The sequence below is a fragment of the Ovis aries genome, chromosome 2 (assembly GCF_016772045.2).
Source record: "Ovis aries strain OAR_USU_Benz2616 breed Rambouillet chromosome 2, ARS-UI_Ramb_v3.0, whole genome shotgun sequence".
Lineage (NCBI taxonomy): Eukaryota > Metazoa > Chordata > Mammalia > Artiodactyla > Bovidae > Ovis > Ovis aries.
Genome location: NC_056055.1, coordinates 62,618,710 through 62,636,045, shown reverse-complemented (window position 1 = coordinate 62,636,045; position 17,336 = coordinate 62,618,710). Strand labels below are relative to the sequence as shown.

Genomic DNA, 17,336 nt, shown 5'->3' with positions numbered 1-17,336 from the left:
TTAGCATATCATGGTAAGATCATGATAATGATAGTAATGGTTTGTCTACAGCTTACCTGAATTGACAAAAACTATCCTAAGCAGGCTACATACAACTCACAGAAACTCCTTAAGGTTTCCATTTCTGATATCCACATTTACAAATGAAGAAACTAGGGCAGAAGAGTGTTGACAAACTTGCCCAAGATGACACAGTTGTAAACTCTAAAGCTGGGATACAAATCCAGGCAATATTATTTCCAATGACTCTCTTGACCATTATCTTACACTACCTCCTTTCCAATGCTATTGTACTACTATTATCAGAAGTTTGCAGATGAAAATAACTGAGCTTAGAGAAGGGAAGAGATTTGCCTAAGGTCACAGGGTTAATTGTGCCAGGAAGGAGACTGAACCCAAAGGATACACTCTTTTTAAAAATACACACACACATATATATATATATATATATATTTATTTATTTATTTATTTATTTATTTATTTATTTTAATTGGAGGTTAATTACCTTACAATATTGTATTGGTTTTGCCATACATCAACATGAATCCACCACGGGTGTACACGTGTTCCCCATCCTGAACCCCCCTCCCACTGCCCTCCTCGTACCATCCCTCTGGGTCATCCCAGTGCACCAGCCCCAAGCATCCTGTACACTGCAATACAAATTCATTTGTCACCTTCCTTAACATGGGGCTGGAGTTTCATTAATTCCTAGCCACTAAGTTGTATAATGTATTACCTTTGCGTCAATGGAGAAGTTATTTTGCATCTCTTTGCCTCAGTTTCTCAGTAAGGTAAAAGCAGGGCTCCTGTCCTCTGTCCAAACAATCAAACAAATATTAATTCAAGTGTCACATGGCCATTGTGAAAATAAGTCTGGCCTCATATACACCAAACTGACAATATACCTATTTCTGAGTGTGTCCTGGCTACATGAGGTAAAAAGTTAAAAAAAAAAAAAAGGACTGGTCTTAAGTATATACTAAATAATTAAAATACTACAAAGTGGACTCAAGAATTTCACTAGTGAATATTTTCCAATTATCTATTTCAGACGAAACTTTAAGTATGAGACTACTGCTAGAGATCATTCAGCATCTCTAGATTATGTGAAGTTATCTGTGTGCCCTAAAAGTTCAGTTTTCTTTGATTCTTTTAGTATCAAACTCTGGACAAGTAAAATTGGATGAAAGACTTGGATCCTAATGTGAGAACAAATACCAGTGATTCATTCTCTGAGGATGATGGAACAGGGAAGGAGAGGAAGAACTTTGCATTTCATAAGGAATTCACTGGAATGCCATCTTTAATCCCCTTGCCCCTCAAAAGGATATAAATGGACCTCAATTAAACAGCCACTAATACTTGCTTTCAGAGAAGACAATGGCACCCCACTCCAGTATTCTTGCCTGGAGAATCCTAGGGACAGGGGAGCCCAGTGGGCTGCTGTCTATGGGGTCGCACAGAGTTGGACACGACTGAAGCGACTTAGCAGCAGCAGCAGCAATACGTGCTTTGAGATCTGTAAAGGAAGACAGCTGATGCCCCAGTCCAGAGTTGCCATTGATCCTAATGCTTAAATTTATGATTTTTTTTATGCTGAATGATGCCAGTGGTGAATGTATAGCTACTCACTTATTTTCTTTTGCCTCAGCCTCCTCTTGTTTGCCATTGAGGGACATGAAACATTTCATAGATAATGATTCTAAGGGCCAGCAAGGGCAGTCAAGTACAAGGTTACAAAGAAAATTGAGCCAATCCTTTATGTCAAAGTAATTTCACATTTTTCTGTATTGACCTAACAATTTTAATATAGAATTGAACAGTTTCACATTGATAGGACTTTCTTTTTTACATCACTAATAGTATTATGAAAACCTACATGCTATTTTGTAAAGAGACTTAAACTTCTTCATAACAAAACAACGCAGCCGCAAACCTAGTCATGAGAAGTAAACCTAGGTAAATAAACTGTAGTTGTGACTACATGTCATGGTGATTTGAGCTTACTTTCATTAGCTACTATTTAACTACAAGTAAAAATCTCCTAAAAACAATGTCTGTCAATATGGAAAGACCAAATGTTAAGTGCAACAGCTTTGCCCATATCCATAAATATAATGGAACTTTCATGCTTATGTATATACCTTATAACGCTTTATATTATCACGCTATGGGATTGTAAAACTGATTTCACAGCAAGTGGCTTATTAAGACTCCGGCCGTCACACAGCATTCCTGTGCACTGGATTTTCAATTTTGTTGTCGCTCTTGATTCCCTTTTGCATATGTATTTGCTGGGAAAACCAATTACCAGCTGGCACATGGTTATTTTTACATTTTGTATGGAGGGCTTCCAGCTGATAATTATGACATTACAGGAAGACTCCGATGCTTTGCATGAAGACTCTTTGGCAGAGGCCGTCAGAAGCGTTTCCATTTGACTCTACACCTCCTAACTGATACACATTTATAAATTATTTATAGATAACTCTCTTAGATATCAGGGAAGAATTTCCTTTCTTTCAAATGGGGTCCCACAAACATAATGTCCACAAAACAATGAAATGGTTTTTTGGGGTTTTTTTTTTTCCATTTCTTCAGTTCATTGGCAGACTAATATCTATTTTAAATATTCTAGTTCAAGGTAACTCAGGACAAATTGGCATAACCATTGCGTATCAGAAAGGTCATACAGTCCTGTGGTGTGTGTGTGACCGAGGCTTTCAGACCTGTCAGGTGGCATCTATGTGACAGCATCTAGTCATTTTTTTTTATTAGCTCCCTTGCTTTAATGCCTCTGAGGGAGGTTTTAAGAGAGAGGCAGAGAGAAAAGGGGAGACTGAAAGCAAAGGTAATAGTACAAAATTACTATAATTACAATTATGTAGCAGTAATAAATCCAGAATTGCAGTGTAACACACCAGAGTAGAGTCAGGCCTTAAAACACATTAGAATTAGAATTAATAGGCTATACTTTTGTTAGTTTATCAACCTCCAACCCAGAATGCACCTCAGTTCCTAGAAAAACACCATGTTGTGCTCCTGCTGTCCTCCCAACACGCACACCTCTTTTCAGTTACCTTAATCATGCTATTTGAAATGTAGAGTGTATAAAATGCTATTTTCTTAACTGTCACCAATGTTTTCCTCTTGACTCACCTCAGTAACAGGAAGTGCATTTTCCCCCTAAATACATAAGTATTGTGGTGGTTAATTTTTTTTTAATATAAGAGAAGGGTGGTTATTACAGGCCCACAAAACTAATATTGCTTAAATATAATATACATTTTAGGCATATTAATACTTTTAAAGTGGGCTGTGAAGAAATGTTTTTAAACAGCTTAATTAAAATTCAGACAATTTTGCCAACTTGTTTCCCAGTTTAAATGATAAAAATAAAATGCTGTGTGGTTGATATGAGAATTAGTCCCTTGAGAATGAAGGAAGGACTCAGTAGAAATCTGTGTGCTTTCAGACTGTATTTTCTTGCTCAACCCAGTGAACATGAAGCATGCATAATTTGGCACCACTGTCTCTGTATTTGCATCCAGCACACATACATTAAGCTAATTAATCATGTTGTGTCCTACGCCCAACAAATAAATTAACTGTTCTATTAACTGATGACAAAAGTGCTATTTTTAAAACAATATCTGCACTAAAAATTTTGGTTTGATTCTATTTCTGTTTTAGGTGAGAATTTATTGACAATGGATGCTTTCTGAGAATGACTCTCTTCCTACTCAACATAATTTTCTTGGTTAATATGACAAAAAGAAAAGGCATGTGCTGAATAATCTGAATCTATGCAAACAGATCGTTCAAACAATTAATAAACCTATTCTCCATAAGGAAAAACACAGTGGTCAAAGTGTCTTTATTTAAAGAAGTTTTTTATAAGTTCGTAACAGTAAAAATTAGAAGCATATGGAAGTAATGGGTAAAGGTATCACAATGGAATAGTTCTTCATAATTTCTGATATTAACGTGACTCCTAAAGTAACTGAATGCTTTCTGAATGTTTTTACTGACTTGTGTCAGTGAAATGTGGATGGCCTTAATGCTGACTCTCATTATAAGGACACCAACGCTCATTAGGAGGACACATCTTTAATCCTCTTGCTGTTCTTGACCCTGATTCTGAAGATTAGCATTCTGCAAAAATGAATCATTAGGTCATTCTGGCAAGTTTTATCTTGACTGACTTAGAGTGGGGTTCTGATCAGTATAGTACAAGAGTAAAATATTCCCTGTTCTTTCTGATAGTTTTCTTCTCTCATTTTCCGTTAAGGAAACAATCCTATGGGTATGGAAGATTTTTCAGAGGTCAGTGTTTGAAAGTTTTCTCTAAAACCAAGCTAATGGAACAAAATAATGGGAAACCAATCAAGACTGAGACCTAATTTAAAGTCATTTTGCCAAATTCAGGCATAGTCTTTCATCTACAGCACTGCACACCCTACCTTCATTTTTCTTTGCAATTAACTTCTGTGGATTCACAAAACATTAAGTATCAAAACACCTAAAAGTAAGCACTTTAAATAAATCTGGAAGAATCTCAAGATTACTATAGACATTGCCAACTTGGATAATACATTTTTCCCAAATGGTGGTGCTTGGAACATAGGAGAAAGCTTTGAGTTAAGAGAATGTGTTCTGCATACTAAGATGAGAAACATGAAGCAGGTATGCAATTATCAGTTAAGAAAGTGGTTAGAGGATGGAGAATCTAACTTGATGGGCTAGAATTAAGATAAGGAAATTAGTTCATTGTATAACTGGAGAAATAACGTTTTAAACTGAAAAAAAATGTGATTATTACACTTCAATTTTGTAGCTGCAGTCATTTAAGTTAAATTGAAGTTTTTAAACTCAAGACATAACAAAACAGTGCTTTCCTCTGTCCTCTCTTCACTTTCTTAAAGATAGTATATGCAAATAGAGTCACCTTATTTCCAATCCCAGATAAATTTAGAAGATCACCAAAACTGATTGTTTAAAAACCAAGAAAGAAATAAAGAAATGAATGAAGGGGAAAAAAGGGGGGAAAGAAAGGGGAGAAGAAAGGAGGAGAGGGAAGGAAGATCCTTAGATAGATATTTTAAAAGGAAAATAATTAAATCTTATCAAACAGCAACCACAAAAATATATTGCAAACAAAAGGACAGGAAAATCAAGCAAAAAGTAAGTATAAAATTTTTACTTTCTCAAGCTTATGTCTAGTCTTTTATTAATAAAAAACTTACTTTCATCTCTTTTTCTCCTAATTCTTTACTTCTTGAAAACTTCTGACAGGAAACTACTGTTGTAAATTTGAAGCTGATGATATATCCATTTTTCTTATCCAGGAAGAAGTCCTAATTTTTTCTGGGCCTCTAAAGGAGCTGAGAGCTCTGTCCCCTACAATAAAGACACATATTACTTGTAAGAATAAATAGTCCTTAAGTTACAAAATTTTTTAATTGACTCAGGGAAAATGAAAGATAATGATATGTACAGATATTCATGCATCATCTTTTTTTGTATTTAAAAATGGAAGTGATGCGACAACTATATTTTTTTGAAATGTATGTGAATATGCAAATACAGAATGTGTCACTTTATAGGGTTTTAATAGAAATATTGTCCAGCTCTTTCTCTTAGTCTGCAAGTCATCTTGATTCTCTGATCAAAATGAATCAGCCATTCTGGATGGCTGCAAGCTCAGGTGGACTGCCACTGCTGTCGCCTAGTGTCATATAGCTGTGTTACATGTCACATGACAAGGTCACTGCCCAGGATGTGCTGCTTCCCTGCTCATCAGCACTCAAGCAGCACACATCAGCTAGTCTGGCCTATGCGGAAAAAAAAGGTGATGCCACAGTCATCTTCTGGGAGGCAGGCAAGAGTGGAATGGGGTGTGAGAAAAGGATGCTACAAGACACAATCAAATGATTTTGTGTTTTTAGTGGACGCTAAGACAGCACAGTATCAATATCTTGGTAACTCTACATGGTGACAAGAGTGTAATCAGAACAATCCTTTGAAATCAAACAACTGGGAAATAATTCCCCCATACTTGTCCTCTCAACCATGTTCATGTCTTTTCATTTTACGTAAAGTGTAATTCATATAAATGAGAATGAACCATAATCTCAGAATTTTCTTAGCCTTATAAATTAACCTCAATGGAAAGATATTGCTTATGAAATCGGGTTGCATGAGTCCATCTGTGAGGTGAAGGACAGGGTCCTTTCTTGAAGAGAGGTAAGCCTCTTACTTTCTAGGAGTTTGAGCTTGTGCAGAGGGAAGAGAAAGAAAGAAAGCATAAGTAACACTGTTCAGAGAAAAATTGGTTTTGATTTGAGACTTTCCATCTGAAAAAGTATATCATCAGCTTTAAAGTAATAATGAAGAAAGTCTGACTTACTTTCTTACAGCATTACTTTACCATGTCAGATATTTTTAATCAAATGCCATTGATTTATTTAAAACAAAGTTGAGATGTATTTTTAAGATTAGTAGATCATAAAAGTCAAGAAAAAGAGGGAGAAGGAATATTTCACTAACTTTATGTCAGAGCAGCACAAAATGCTTTTTAATTATTAATTTAAAAGATGTTGTCTGAAGAAAAAGTTTTCCCCCCAAACCCCACTTCCTCCTTTATTTTTGTACATACCGAAAAGTCCAAAATTAAAGTGGAAATTAAATAAAACCAAAGTTCATGATCTCTCATGTTGACCACAGATCTGCGTCTCAGTTTCTATTCACTATTTCAATGTTAAAATCAAAGACAACAAATAAACACAGTTAATTTTGCTCTCAACTTTGAGAAAAATTTTCAACACACACTTAAACATAAGGTAGAAAACTGGGTATATGTACTATTTGGTACCAGTAACTTGAATTTTTTGTGAGATAAAATGTGAGAGTGAAATGAAGCTATAAATATGGAAGAAGGTAAAGAATGCTAAAAAAAAAAAAAAAAGCTTGCCTCAGAACAGAAGCACCAATTAAAAAGTTAACATTTCAGCCAAATCATCAGTTTAAGAGTACATTTTTTTGTTTTTTTTTTCTCCCTCAGAACATATTTTGACATATTGCCAAATAACTATGTTTTTTTTTCCTACTGAATTGACCAAATTAACTGATGGCTTTCATTTACAAAATTTCAACCCAAGGATGGAGAAAGTTTCAAATTTGCAGGTGGATTGTTTCTACTGTCTGCTAAACAAATGTGTTGAACATCTTGCAATTTGTCCATCATGTGCAGACTGGGTGTTCTTTCTCTTTCAGACTTTAATTGCTTCTTGAGCTAAATATAAAACTAAGTCAGCCTTACTATTGTTGTGCACTGTTAACATACCACCTTAATAAATTAGTTTTGGGATGGAAATCCTGGAAGAAAACCATACAGATTACTGCTTTTGTTGAAACTGTTGTTATTGTTGTTTTTAAGTATACTGCCTCAATTCTGTTTCCTTTGTCCTTTACCTGCCATTGAAATGTGCTGTCACTCAAAAAGCTGGTTCCTCCTCCTGTCTCTGCCTTCATGTTCCTATGTGAATATCTCAGCTAAAGAGGCAGATACCAAGTTGCTACATTCTCTTGCTCACTGGAAGTTTTAAGTTTTTGCACTTTGACATGGTCTAAGATTTACAATGGAGCAAAATCAAGAACATAGAAATAAAATAAAGTTTATTTATAGGAAATAAAATGCATATGAAATTTACACAGAAATATTACCCAAGGATCTGAGTTGACACTTCTTATAAAAACTAGAATGGAATAATATGGGTAGCTGCCCCTGAGGTCCTTTACAATTAGTCAGTCAATCAATATGTATGTTTGAAGCTCTAGCAGGTAGGAGGTATCATGCTAGGCTTGAGAAGAAAGAGACTGGGGTATTCATCTCCGACCACAAGATTTCAAGGAAAAACATGGAAAGTAGGATGTGAAGAGACAGAAGATGAATTTTCATGATCTAACACTTTCTCTTTCCTAGTCACATGGCTTTGGTAAAACTGCTTATCCCTTTCAAACCTAAATCTCCTCATCTATAAATGAAAGAAACATTCTACCTTCCAGTCATTTTGTGGGGATCAGTAAGATAATGCATATGCATAATGTTTTGAAAATGATGCAACCCTATTCTAATCAAAAGTATTATTTTTAAAAAGTTGATATTTTGGGCCAGATTATTCTTCGCTGTGGGTCTGTTCTGTGCCTTATAGGATATATAGCAGCATCAATGGCCTGTACCCACTAGAAGACAGTTGCAGTCCCATCCCTAGGTTGTGATAAAGAGAATGGCAAATTGCCAAATGTCTTCTGAGGGGTGGTGTGCAGGGAAGATTTTCCCATTGCTTGAAAACATTATATACATGTTCAAGAACTAAAAATTCAGACATAAAACATCTAGTGTCTACAGATGTCACTGACACACACATGGTAAACAAACACCTACCTAAGAAGAGGACCTGTTTGGCATTAATGTTTGAGGGGGCTCCTTCAGACATGTTTTGCATGGTCATACAGACGGACTACTTTTTCCCTGAACAACCAATACTATCTCCATCCAATATAGTGTGACCTCTTTGGCACTTTCTCCTATTATAGTGGTCTCACTGCTGCTGCTGCTAAGTTGCTTCGGTCGTGTCTGACTCTGTGTAACCCCATAGACGGCAGCCCACCAGGCTCCCTAATCCCTGGGATTCTCCAGGCAAGAACACTGGAGTGGGTTGCCATTTCCTTCTCCAATGCATGAAAGTGAAAAGTGAAAGGGAAGTCGCTCAGTCATGTCCGACTCTTAGCGATCCCATGGACTGCAGTTAAAAGGAATATTTATTTATTTTCTAAGTGATCATAGAAATTAAACACTAAACTCATTTATATCAGCTTTATTAAAATATCTTTGAAATGGATAATCCAGTGAAATGGATCAAAAGGAGAGTTTATGTTAGACGAACCAACTGGGAAAAGATAAAATGAAACGAGGAGACAAGAGCTAAACCCAACCTTGAAGTTTTGTTATACTGATACACCATTTATTAACTGTGACCTTAGGTCAGACACTCACAATTCTAAGCCACTGTTTGCCCAGTTGTGAAAATAACAAAATAATGCGATCTTCATAAAATATGTTGTAGCTATGTGAAGCTCTCAGAAAAAGGCTCTGTAACATTATACAAACTCAATATATGTTACTTTTTCCTTCATTTAATAAAAATAAGCACATTTTAGTTTTCTGCAGTTCATAATTGTTCAAAACATATTTCACTTGACCTCCAAACAAAAAATTAATGAGCCATGTATTAATATATTCATTTTACACTGAAGCTCAAAGAAGTTCACGAACTTGCCCAAAGTCACACAAAGATGTGACTGAGACAAAAAATTCAAATGGCCATCTTCTGGCTTCAATACTCACTGATTTCTCCTACATCATTCCTCATTTTATGACGTCTTAACTATTTGCCTTCTCTGCACCTCATTTTTTTTTTCTGTTTGAGAATATAAAAATTAGACATTGTCAAAAAATTTTCCAATCTAAAGAATTTTTCCGTTATCTCTACTTGGTATAATCTCATGTATACCGAGGTCAAAGATGGGATCACATTTATTTGGGGCCAATAATAAGCCAAATGCCAAGTGATTTCATTTATCATTTACTTTTATCTAAACATCTCTTAAAGGCATCCCTGGTGGGTCAGACAATAGAGAATCTGCGGGAGACCTGGATTCTATCCCTGGGTTGAGAAGATCCCCTGGAAGAGGGAATGGCAACCCAGTCCATTATCCTTGCCTAGAGAATCCTTGTGGACAGAGGACCCTGGAAGGCTACAGTCCATCGGGTCACAACGAGCTGCACATGACTGAGCGACTAAGCACCTAATTCGAAATTAGTTTTCAACTGTACATCAGACAGTTTCCTCCCATGAAAAAATGATGGTTACTCAGGAGTTAAATTTTTCTCATGCTTTTGCAATTATGACAATTTGTGTATTTCTGGTTTAATGTGTGACTATCCCAAGGGATGCAAGGTGCCATTAGTGAATGCAGAGCTATTGCTGAAGAAATGCTAAATAAAATTAAGGTCTTTGGATTTACTAACCCCAAACACAGCCTTATTCCCTAGGCATGTGACTGTGGAAAGGCCTGTGCATATGAGCCTTAAACTCAAGAGACCACAGCATTGTACTACAAAGAAGATCGCCATTTAGTAACATCTGGTCTTTTTGTTAAGCTGAAAAAGGTAGTAAAGATGAAGGGAAATGCATTTATTATAACTATGCTATAATTAATTTGAGAAAGATGACACAGCAGTAATGATTGCCATTTCTGAAAGTAGGCTATAAATGAAGATCTTATATTCTATAACATCTTATGTAAGGATCAATGAACGTTGATCATGAAAGACAGAGGTCATACTGAACATTGTTAAGTGTGTGTATTAGTTGGTGCAATGTTGAAATTTGCCATTTGATAGTGTCTTCTATTAAAGTTCTGAGGTAAAATGGTAAACTCTAGCTCACAACAGAAAAGCTGAGGAGACTCTAAAATCTTACCCTGCTGCACCCCTTCTCTGCAATAGACATGGGGGAGAAGTGGAATGAAATGATTTCAGTGAGGTGGGGGGTTCCTCCTCTACTGTCTTCCCTCCAGGGAGACTTCTCAGATTCAAGGTTCAAGACAGAGATCACGTGGTCCTGTCTCAGAATCAGGGTCCACTGCCCAGAGACACCTTGTATCTTTGTCTCTATCCTTCTCTCAGCTGGGGATTCAGATGCCTCACCTCTTCAAGAATAATCCTGCCCAGTTCCTAAATAATCTTAAACAGTTAACACCCTCAAGCTTCAGTACTTGCCAGTAAAAAAGAAAGAAGGATTTTTTTAAAAAACAAAAAACTCAATCATACTTTCCAGAGGCAAGGTCTGGTGTCTCAGCAATTAATTTTTTTTCACAGGAAATACCAGCCATGTTTCAAAACCAGTCTCTCTGCCAATCAGACTCAGATACTATATCACAGATGTAGCCCATCATCTCAGAAAATTCACTGGTTCAAAACTCTTCATTCCCCCTATATTAGTTTCATTTATATCTTCTTGTGATTGTTAAGTGCATTGTTTTACTCTACATCCTGAGTCAACTCTAGTTAAATTCTGAGTACCTTTCCTAATTCTTGTTCACTCTTCATTTATGGGCTGGATTCTTCCCTCTCTTTATATTTATTAGTAGGAAAAATGCTCTAAATATATGAAGAAATGCTCTAAATATATGAGGACATGCTCCAAAGTATGTCAGCATTATGATAAGTCCTTTATCCCTGTCTTTAATATTTCCATTCTACATAATGCCAGTTCAGTTCAGTCGTTCAGTCATGTCCAACACTTTGCAGTCACATGAACCACAGCACACCAGGCCTCCCTGTCCATCACCAACTCCCGGAGTTCACGCAAATCCATGTCCATTGAGTCGGTGATGACATCCAACCATCTCATCCTCTGTCGTCCCCTTCTTGTCCTGCCCTCAATCTTTTCCAGCAACAGGGTCTTTTCAAATGAGTCAGCTTTTCGCATCAGGTGGCCAAAGTACTGGAGAATCAGCTTCAACATCAGTCCTTCCAATGAACATCCAGAACTGATCTCCTTTAGGATGGACTGGTTGGATCTCCTTGCAGTCCAAGGGACTCTCAAGAGTCTTCTCCAACACCGCAGTTCAAAAGCATCAATTCTTTGGCACTCAGCTTTCTTCACAGTCCAACTCTCACATCCATACATGACCACTGGAAAAACCACAGCCTTGACTAGATGGACCCTTGTTGACAAAGTAATGTCTTTTGCTTTTTAATATGCTATCTAGGTTGGTCATAACTTTCCTTCCAAGGAGTAAGCGTCTTTTAGTTTCATGGCTACAATCACCATCTGCAGTGATTTTGGAGCCCAAAAAATAAAGTCAGCCACTGTTTCCACTGTTTCCCCATCTATTTCCCATGAAGTGAAGGGACTGGATGCCATGATCTTCATTTTCTGAATGTTGAGCTTTAAGCCAACTTTTTCACTCTCCTCTTTCACTTTCATTAAGAGGCTCTTTAGTTCTTCACTTTCTGCCATAGGAGTGGTGTGATCTACATACCTGCGGTTATTGATATTTCTCCCGACAATCTCGATTCCAGCTTGTGCTTCATCCAGCCCAGTGTTTCTCATGATGTACTGTGCATATAAGTTAAATAAGCAGGGTGACAATATACAGCCTTGACATACTCCTTTCCTGATTTGGAACCAGTCTGTTGTTGCATGTCCAGTTCTAACTGTTGCTTCCTGACCTGCATACAGGTTTCTCAAGAAGCAGGTCAGATGGTCTGGTATTCCCATCTCTTCCAGAATTTTCCACAGTTTATTGTGATCCACACAGTCAAAGGCTTTGGCATAGTCAATAAACCAGAAGTAGATGTTTTTCTGGAACTCTCTTGCTTTTTCGATGATCCAGCGGATGTTGGCAATTTGATCTCTGGTTCCTCTGACTTTTCTAAAACCAGCTTGAACATTTGAATGTTCACAGTTCACATATTGCTGAAGCCTCACTCGGAGAATTTTGAGCACTGCTTTGCTAGCATGTGAGACGAGTGCAATTGTGCAGTAGTTTGAGCATTCTTTGGCATTTCCGTTCTTTGGGACTGGAATGAAGACGGACATTTTCCAGTCCTGTGGCCACTGCTGAGTTTTCCAAATTTGCTGACATATTGAGTGTAGCACTTTCATAACATTGTCTTTCTGGATTTGAAATAGCTCCACTGGAATTCTATCATCTCCACTAGCTTTGTTTGTAGTGATGCTTTCTAAGGCCCACTTGACTTCACATTCCAGGGTGTTTGGCTCTATGTGAGTGATCACACCATTGTGATTATCTGGATCGTGAAGATTTTTTTTGTACTGTTCTTCTGTGTATTCTTGCCACCTCTTCTTAATATCTTCTGCTTCTGTTAGGTCCATACAATTTCTGTCTTTTATTGAGCCCATCTTTGCATGAATTGTTCCCTTGGTATCTCTAATTTTCTTGAAGAGATCTCTAGTCTTTCCCATTCTATTGTTTTCCTCTATTTATTTGCCTTGATCGCTGAGGAAGGCTTTCTTGTCTCTCTGCTATTCTTTGGAACTCTTCATTCCGCTGCTTATATCTTTCCTTTTCTCCTTTGCTTTTCGCTTCTCTTCTTTTCACAGCTATTTGTGAGGCCTCCTCAGACAACCATAATGTCTCATATTATGAGACAGTCATAATGTCTCCCTAATGTCTCATATTACTGAATTTCAGACAACAGCAATAGAAACTCATAGGATCACTGGGTTGGATTGATGCTAACAGCCATGTAGAGGCATCTATTACCCAAGTCGGAGAAGAAACATTTTACAAATGCTTTATTGTTATATCTATTGATTTCTTTATTGTTGTATCTATTGATTTCACATCTTTTAACTGAACTCATCTACACATCACCATAACACCTCTCACCCCTTACTAAGCAGGCTTCTATTACAGAGGGTCTGCAAGAATAAAGTTCTGTTGATATTTATCCATGGAGATAAGGGTCCCAGCTGGTACCTGTATAAACACTATGAGATTCTGACATTTCATGATTCAATTAGGGTTGAAAGATTTCCAAATACATCTCATTTTCCCAACATATGGCACTAGGCACAACAATAGACACAAACCTCTGTTGCCTCCAATTTCAACAGTCATGCATAAAATAAGGTAAGCAGCTAAGTTACAGAATGCCTAGATGGAAATATACAGGAGGGAGAAAAACCTTCTAATTTATAACATCTTCACTATGTCCCAATTTTATCCATATCTTCCCTTATCTACTCCTACCTAGTTCGAATCTGCATCATCTCTCCTCTGGATCACTGGGGTATTTTCTGAACTCTTTCCTGTTCTTCCTCTGCTTCTCCTACACAGCATCCACACTGATCTCTGAAACACAGAAATCAGATAACATTACCATCCTCCACTACTTAAAAATCTCTTTAAATTCCCCTGCACACTTCAAGTGGAATACAAACTTCTTATCTTGGCTTGCGTGGTGGTATTCAATTCAACTCCTACATCATATTGCCGGCTTACTCACTCTGTTACCCACACTGGTCTCCTTTCCCCTTCTCTTAGCCGGTTCACACTGCATCAGGGCCTTCGTACCACCTGTTCTTCATGTCTTGATGTTTTTTATCTCAGTACTCCTAGAGCTGCTCCTTCTAGTTATTCAGATCTCAATTCACTTATCCTATTTAGATCAACCTTCCATGACCACCCAATGGACAAATGTGATAACCAGATCATTTTCTATCATGTCACCTCTGCCTAGCATTTATCATAGAAAAAATGTGCTTGGTCTCTCTTCACTTAGCGGATTTTTATCTCATAGGAGTGAGGCTTTTTGTCTGTTCTATTGACTGGTGCATATCTTAAATACAGTAAACACTTAGGAAACAACCTGAATAAATAAATAAATGAATCCTAAGTTAGAAAGAGGCTAAAGATCCACTGAGCTACAAGTGAGAACATCCAGACCTTAAATAAGTATGCGAAGCACAATGAGAAAAGTTATTTTGGGAAAACAAACAAAGGAAACCCTCTAATGACTTTAGGGATAAAATATAATAATAATACAGTTTAAGGACTGCTTGCTGATGCCCTGCCTAACTGCCAAGTAAGAGAGCTGCTGGGAAAGTCTTACAATAGTTCTCTAAATATTGGATTACAACTCTCCCCCATCTTCACCCCAGATCTCGCCACAATTCTGCCTGAGTCTGCAATGCACTTCAACATTAGACCACCCAGCTGCCCTTACTAAGCCCAGTTTTTGCTTCTAAGTTTCTGTTCATGTTATTCTAACTTGACTTTAGACAGGGGAACTCTGAATCACTCCTCTCTGCCAGTCCCAAATTGCTAAAAATCTCAGCATGTTTTTCAATACAGAACCCACAGAATGTCAACACCTCAAGTAATATTATGTAAATATTCTAATTTAACTTCCTGCCTTTCTGGCAGTCCAGCTGATTCCAGAATTAAGTGTTTCAAATGTCCTGAAGAATTGAGAGCCCCCCAGGACATGAACATCCCCAAAAACCAAATGTCTCAAAAAGAAAAAATAAAAACTAGATGTCTCATGAAAATATTAATGGCCACATATTCCATGGCATATTAATTAGATCATGGCTTATAAAAAATATGCATGGTCAATAGGAATATATTATTGTATAGTACAGTGTGGTTACACGAATCTAGACATGTGTCAAAATTAATAAAACTGTACAAAGGAAAATATATTATATAATTTCTTAAATAAAAATTAACTATATAAACATACATTATGCGTGTGTTGCAAAACATCCAAATAGGAGAAAGAGATACATATAAAGGAAAATCTAAAAGCCTAGAAAGATGGCAATGACGACCCTGTATGCAAGACAGGAAAAAAGACACAGATGTATATAACGGGCTTTTGGACTCAGAGGAAGAGGGAGAGGGTGGGATGATTTGGGAGAATGGCATTCTAACATGTATACTATCATGTAAGAATTGAATCGCCAGTCTATGTCTGACGCAGGATACAGCATGCTTGGGGCTGGTGCAGGGGGATGACCCAGAGAGATGTTATGGGGAGGGAGGTGGGAGGGGGGTTCATGTTTGGGAACGCATGTAAGAATTAGAGATTTTAAAATTAAAAAAATTAAAAAAAAAATAAAATAAAAGCCTCTTCCTTCCTCTAAATTCTGCTTTCAGTTGGTAGCTGTTAATGAGATTAAATAGTTCCAGAAAAAGTTCCAAGGTATATGCATTCTCAAGTGTCTCTGTCTCTCTCTATAGCTAGCTAGCTAGCTAGCTAGATATATGTATATAGAAATGCATGTCTATAATCTATGAATCTCCATATATACAAAAAATCTGGACAAATGGTATCATGCAGTATTGTTACGTAATTTGCTCTTTTAAAAACACAGCTTCACAGTCATCTTGTCATATCAACATAGTCAGAAGTAACATTGTTTTATTTTTACAACTACATGATATTCTAATGCACAGATGACATGATTTATTTAGGTGTGCCTTGTTGATAAGCATTTAGATTTTTTCTAAATGTGTTATTTTGTGTTTGTTTTACTGTTTTAAGTAAGACTGAAGTGAATGTTCTTTATACACATTTTTCTGGCATACTTGGATGAGTATTTTTGCAAAAACAATCCGAGATGAGTTACTAAGTAAAAGAGTATACCCATTTTAAGTTTTTGTAGACACTGCTAAATTTCTCTCTGTCAAATGAAAACAAATCTAACAGAAGTAAGGAGAGGCTCTAATCAGAAAGACTGGGGCGGTGGAGTGAAGCGGCCTATTATAGTAGGAAGATCACTGCAACTATAAGAACTGCCAGCATCTCAAAGGTTGGACGGAAAGGCAGTTTTATTTTACAGAGAGGAATAAACAAACTATTAAGAATCAGGCGCTTGGGAGTGGGCTGAACAGGTGATGTAATGGGACAGTTGATCAGGAAAAGTTTTTCCCTGAGGTCAGATGATTCTTGAGAGAGGCCTTAAGGACAGGTTGTTCCACCTAAGCTCCAGTGCTAAAGGGTGGGCCAAAGTTCAGGGGCCTGGAGAAGGAAGGCAACCTGGCTAAAGCCTGGTCAAGTTGAGTTAGCAGGTATTTTTGTACAGATTGGTGACTGGAGACAAAGAGTCCAGCCACTTATTTATGAGATCAAAAATAAAAAACAAAGCAAAACAAGAATTTGGACGACCTATGTCTTGTGGTAAATAGAGTGGTCATCTTTAGGTCTCGTCTAAGTCATGAGGGAAAGAGTGGATTTTGCAATAAGCCATTTCTGGGAATGCAAAAGGATGGCAGGGGGAGTTTGGGGCCATTGTTGTTTTCCAGGGCCATAGTGCTTAAGTAAAGCTAACCACTGCCCCCTCTAAAAATGATTGCTTTGATTTATTCTCCTTAGTGATGTGTCTATTCAATGTGCCCTGGCCAACACTCAATAGGAAAGGCTTTTTAATCTTCTCAATGTGAAAGAAAAAAAAATGTTATTTCACTCTTGCTTTAATACACAAATCTCTCATTGTGTGTCCCCACCTCATCCCTAACCCCTGAAAAACCATTACTCTCTTCTCTATCTCCATGATTTTGCTTTATTTCAAGAACGTTATGTAAAAGTAATGATACGGTATATAATCTTTAATAGGTGCCTTTTTCACTCAGCATAATACCTGCAGATCCAAGTCGTTGAATATATCACTAATCTCTTTGTTTTTACTGCTGAGTAATATTCCAGAGTACTCATGTAACACATTTTC

General features: G+C 37.1%; 1 long non-coding RNA gene across 1 annotated transcript; it reads right to left on the bottom strand.

Annotated features, from left to right (window-relative positions):
• Positions 1-5,187: 5,187 nt before the first annotated feature.
• LOC132659171 (uncharacterized) lies at positions 5,188-14,308 on the bottom strand. The gene is made up of 2 exons (XR_009599222.1): positions 13,855-14,308; positions 5,188-5,403 (listed from the first exon to the last, which is right to left on the bottom strand). It is a non-coding gene; the product is annotated as an uncharacterized LOC132659171 (long non-coding RNA).
• Between the last annotated feature and the right edge of the window lie 3,028 nt (positions 14,309-17,336).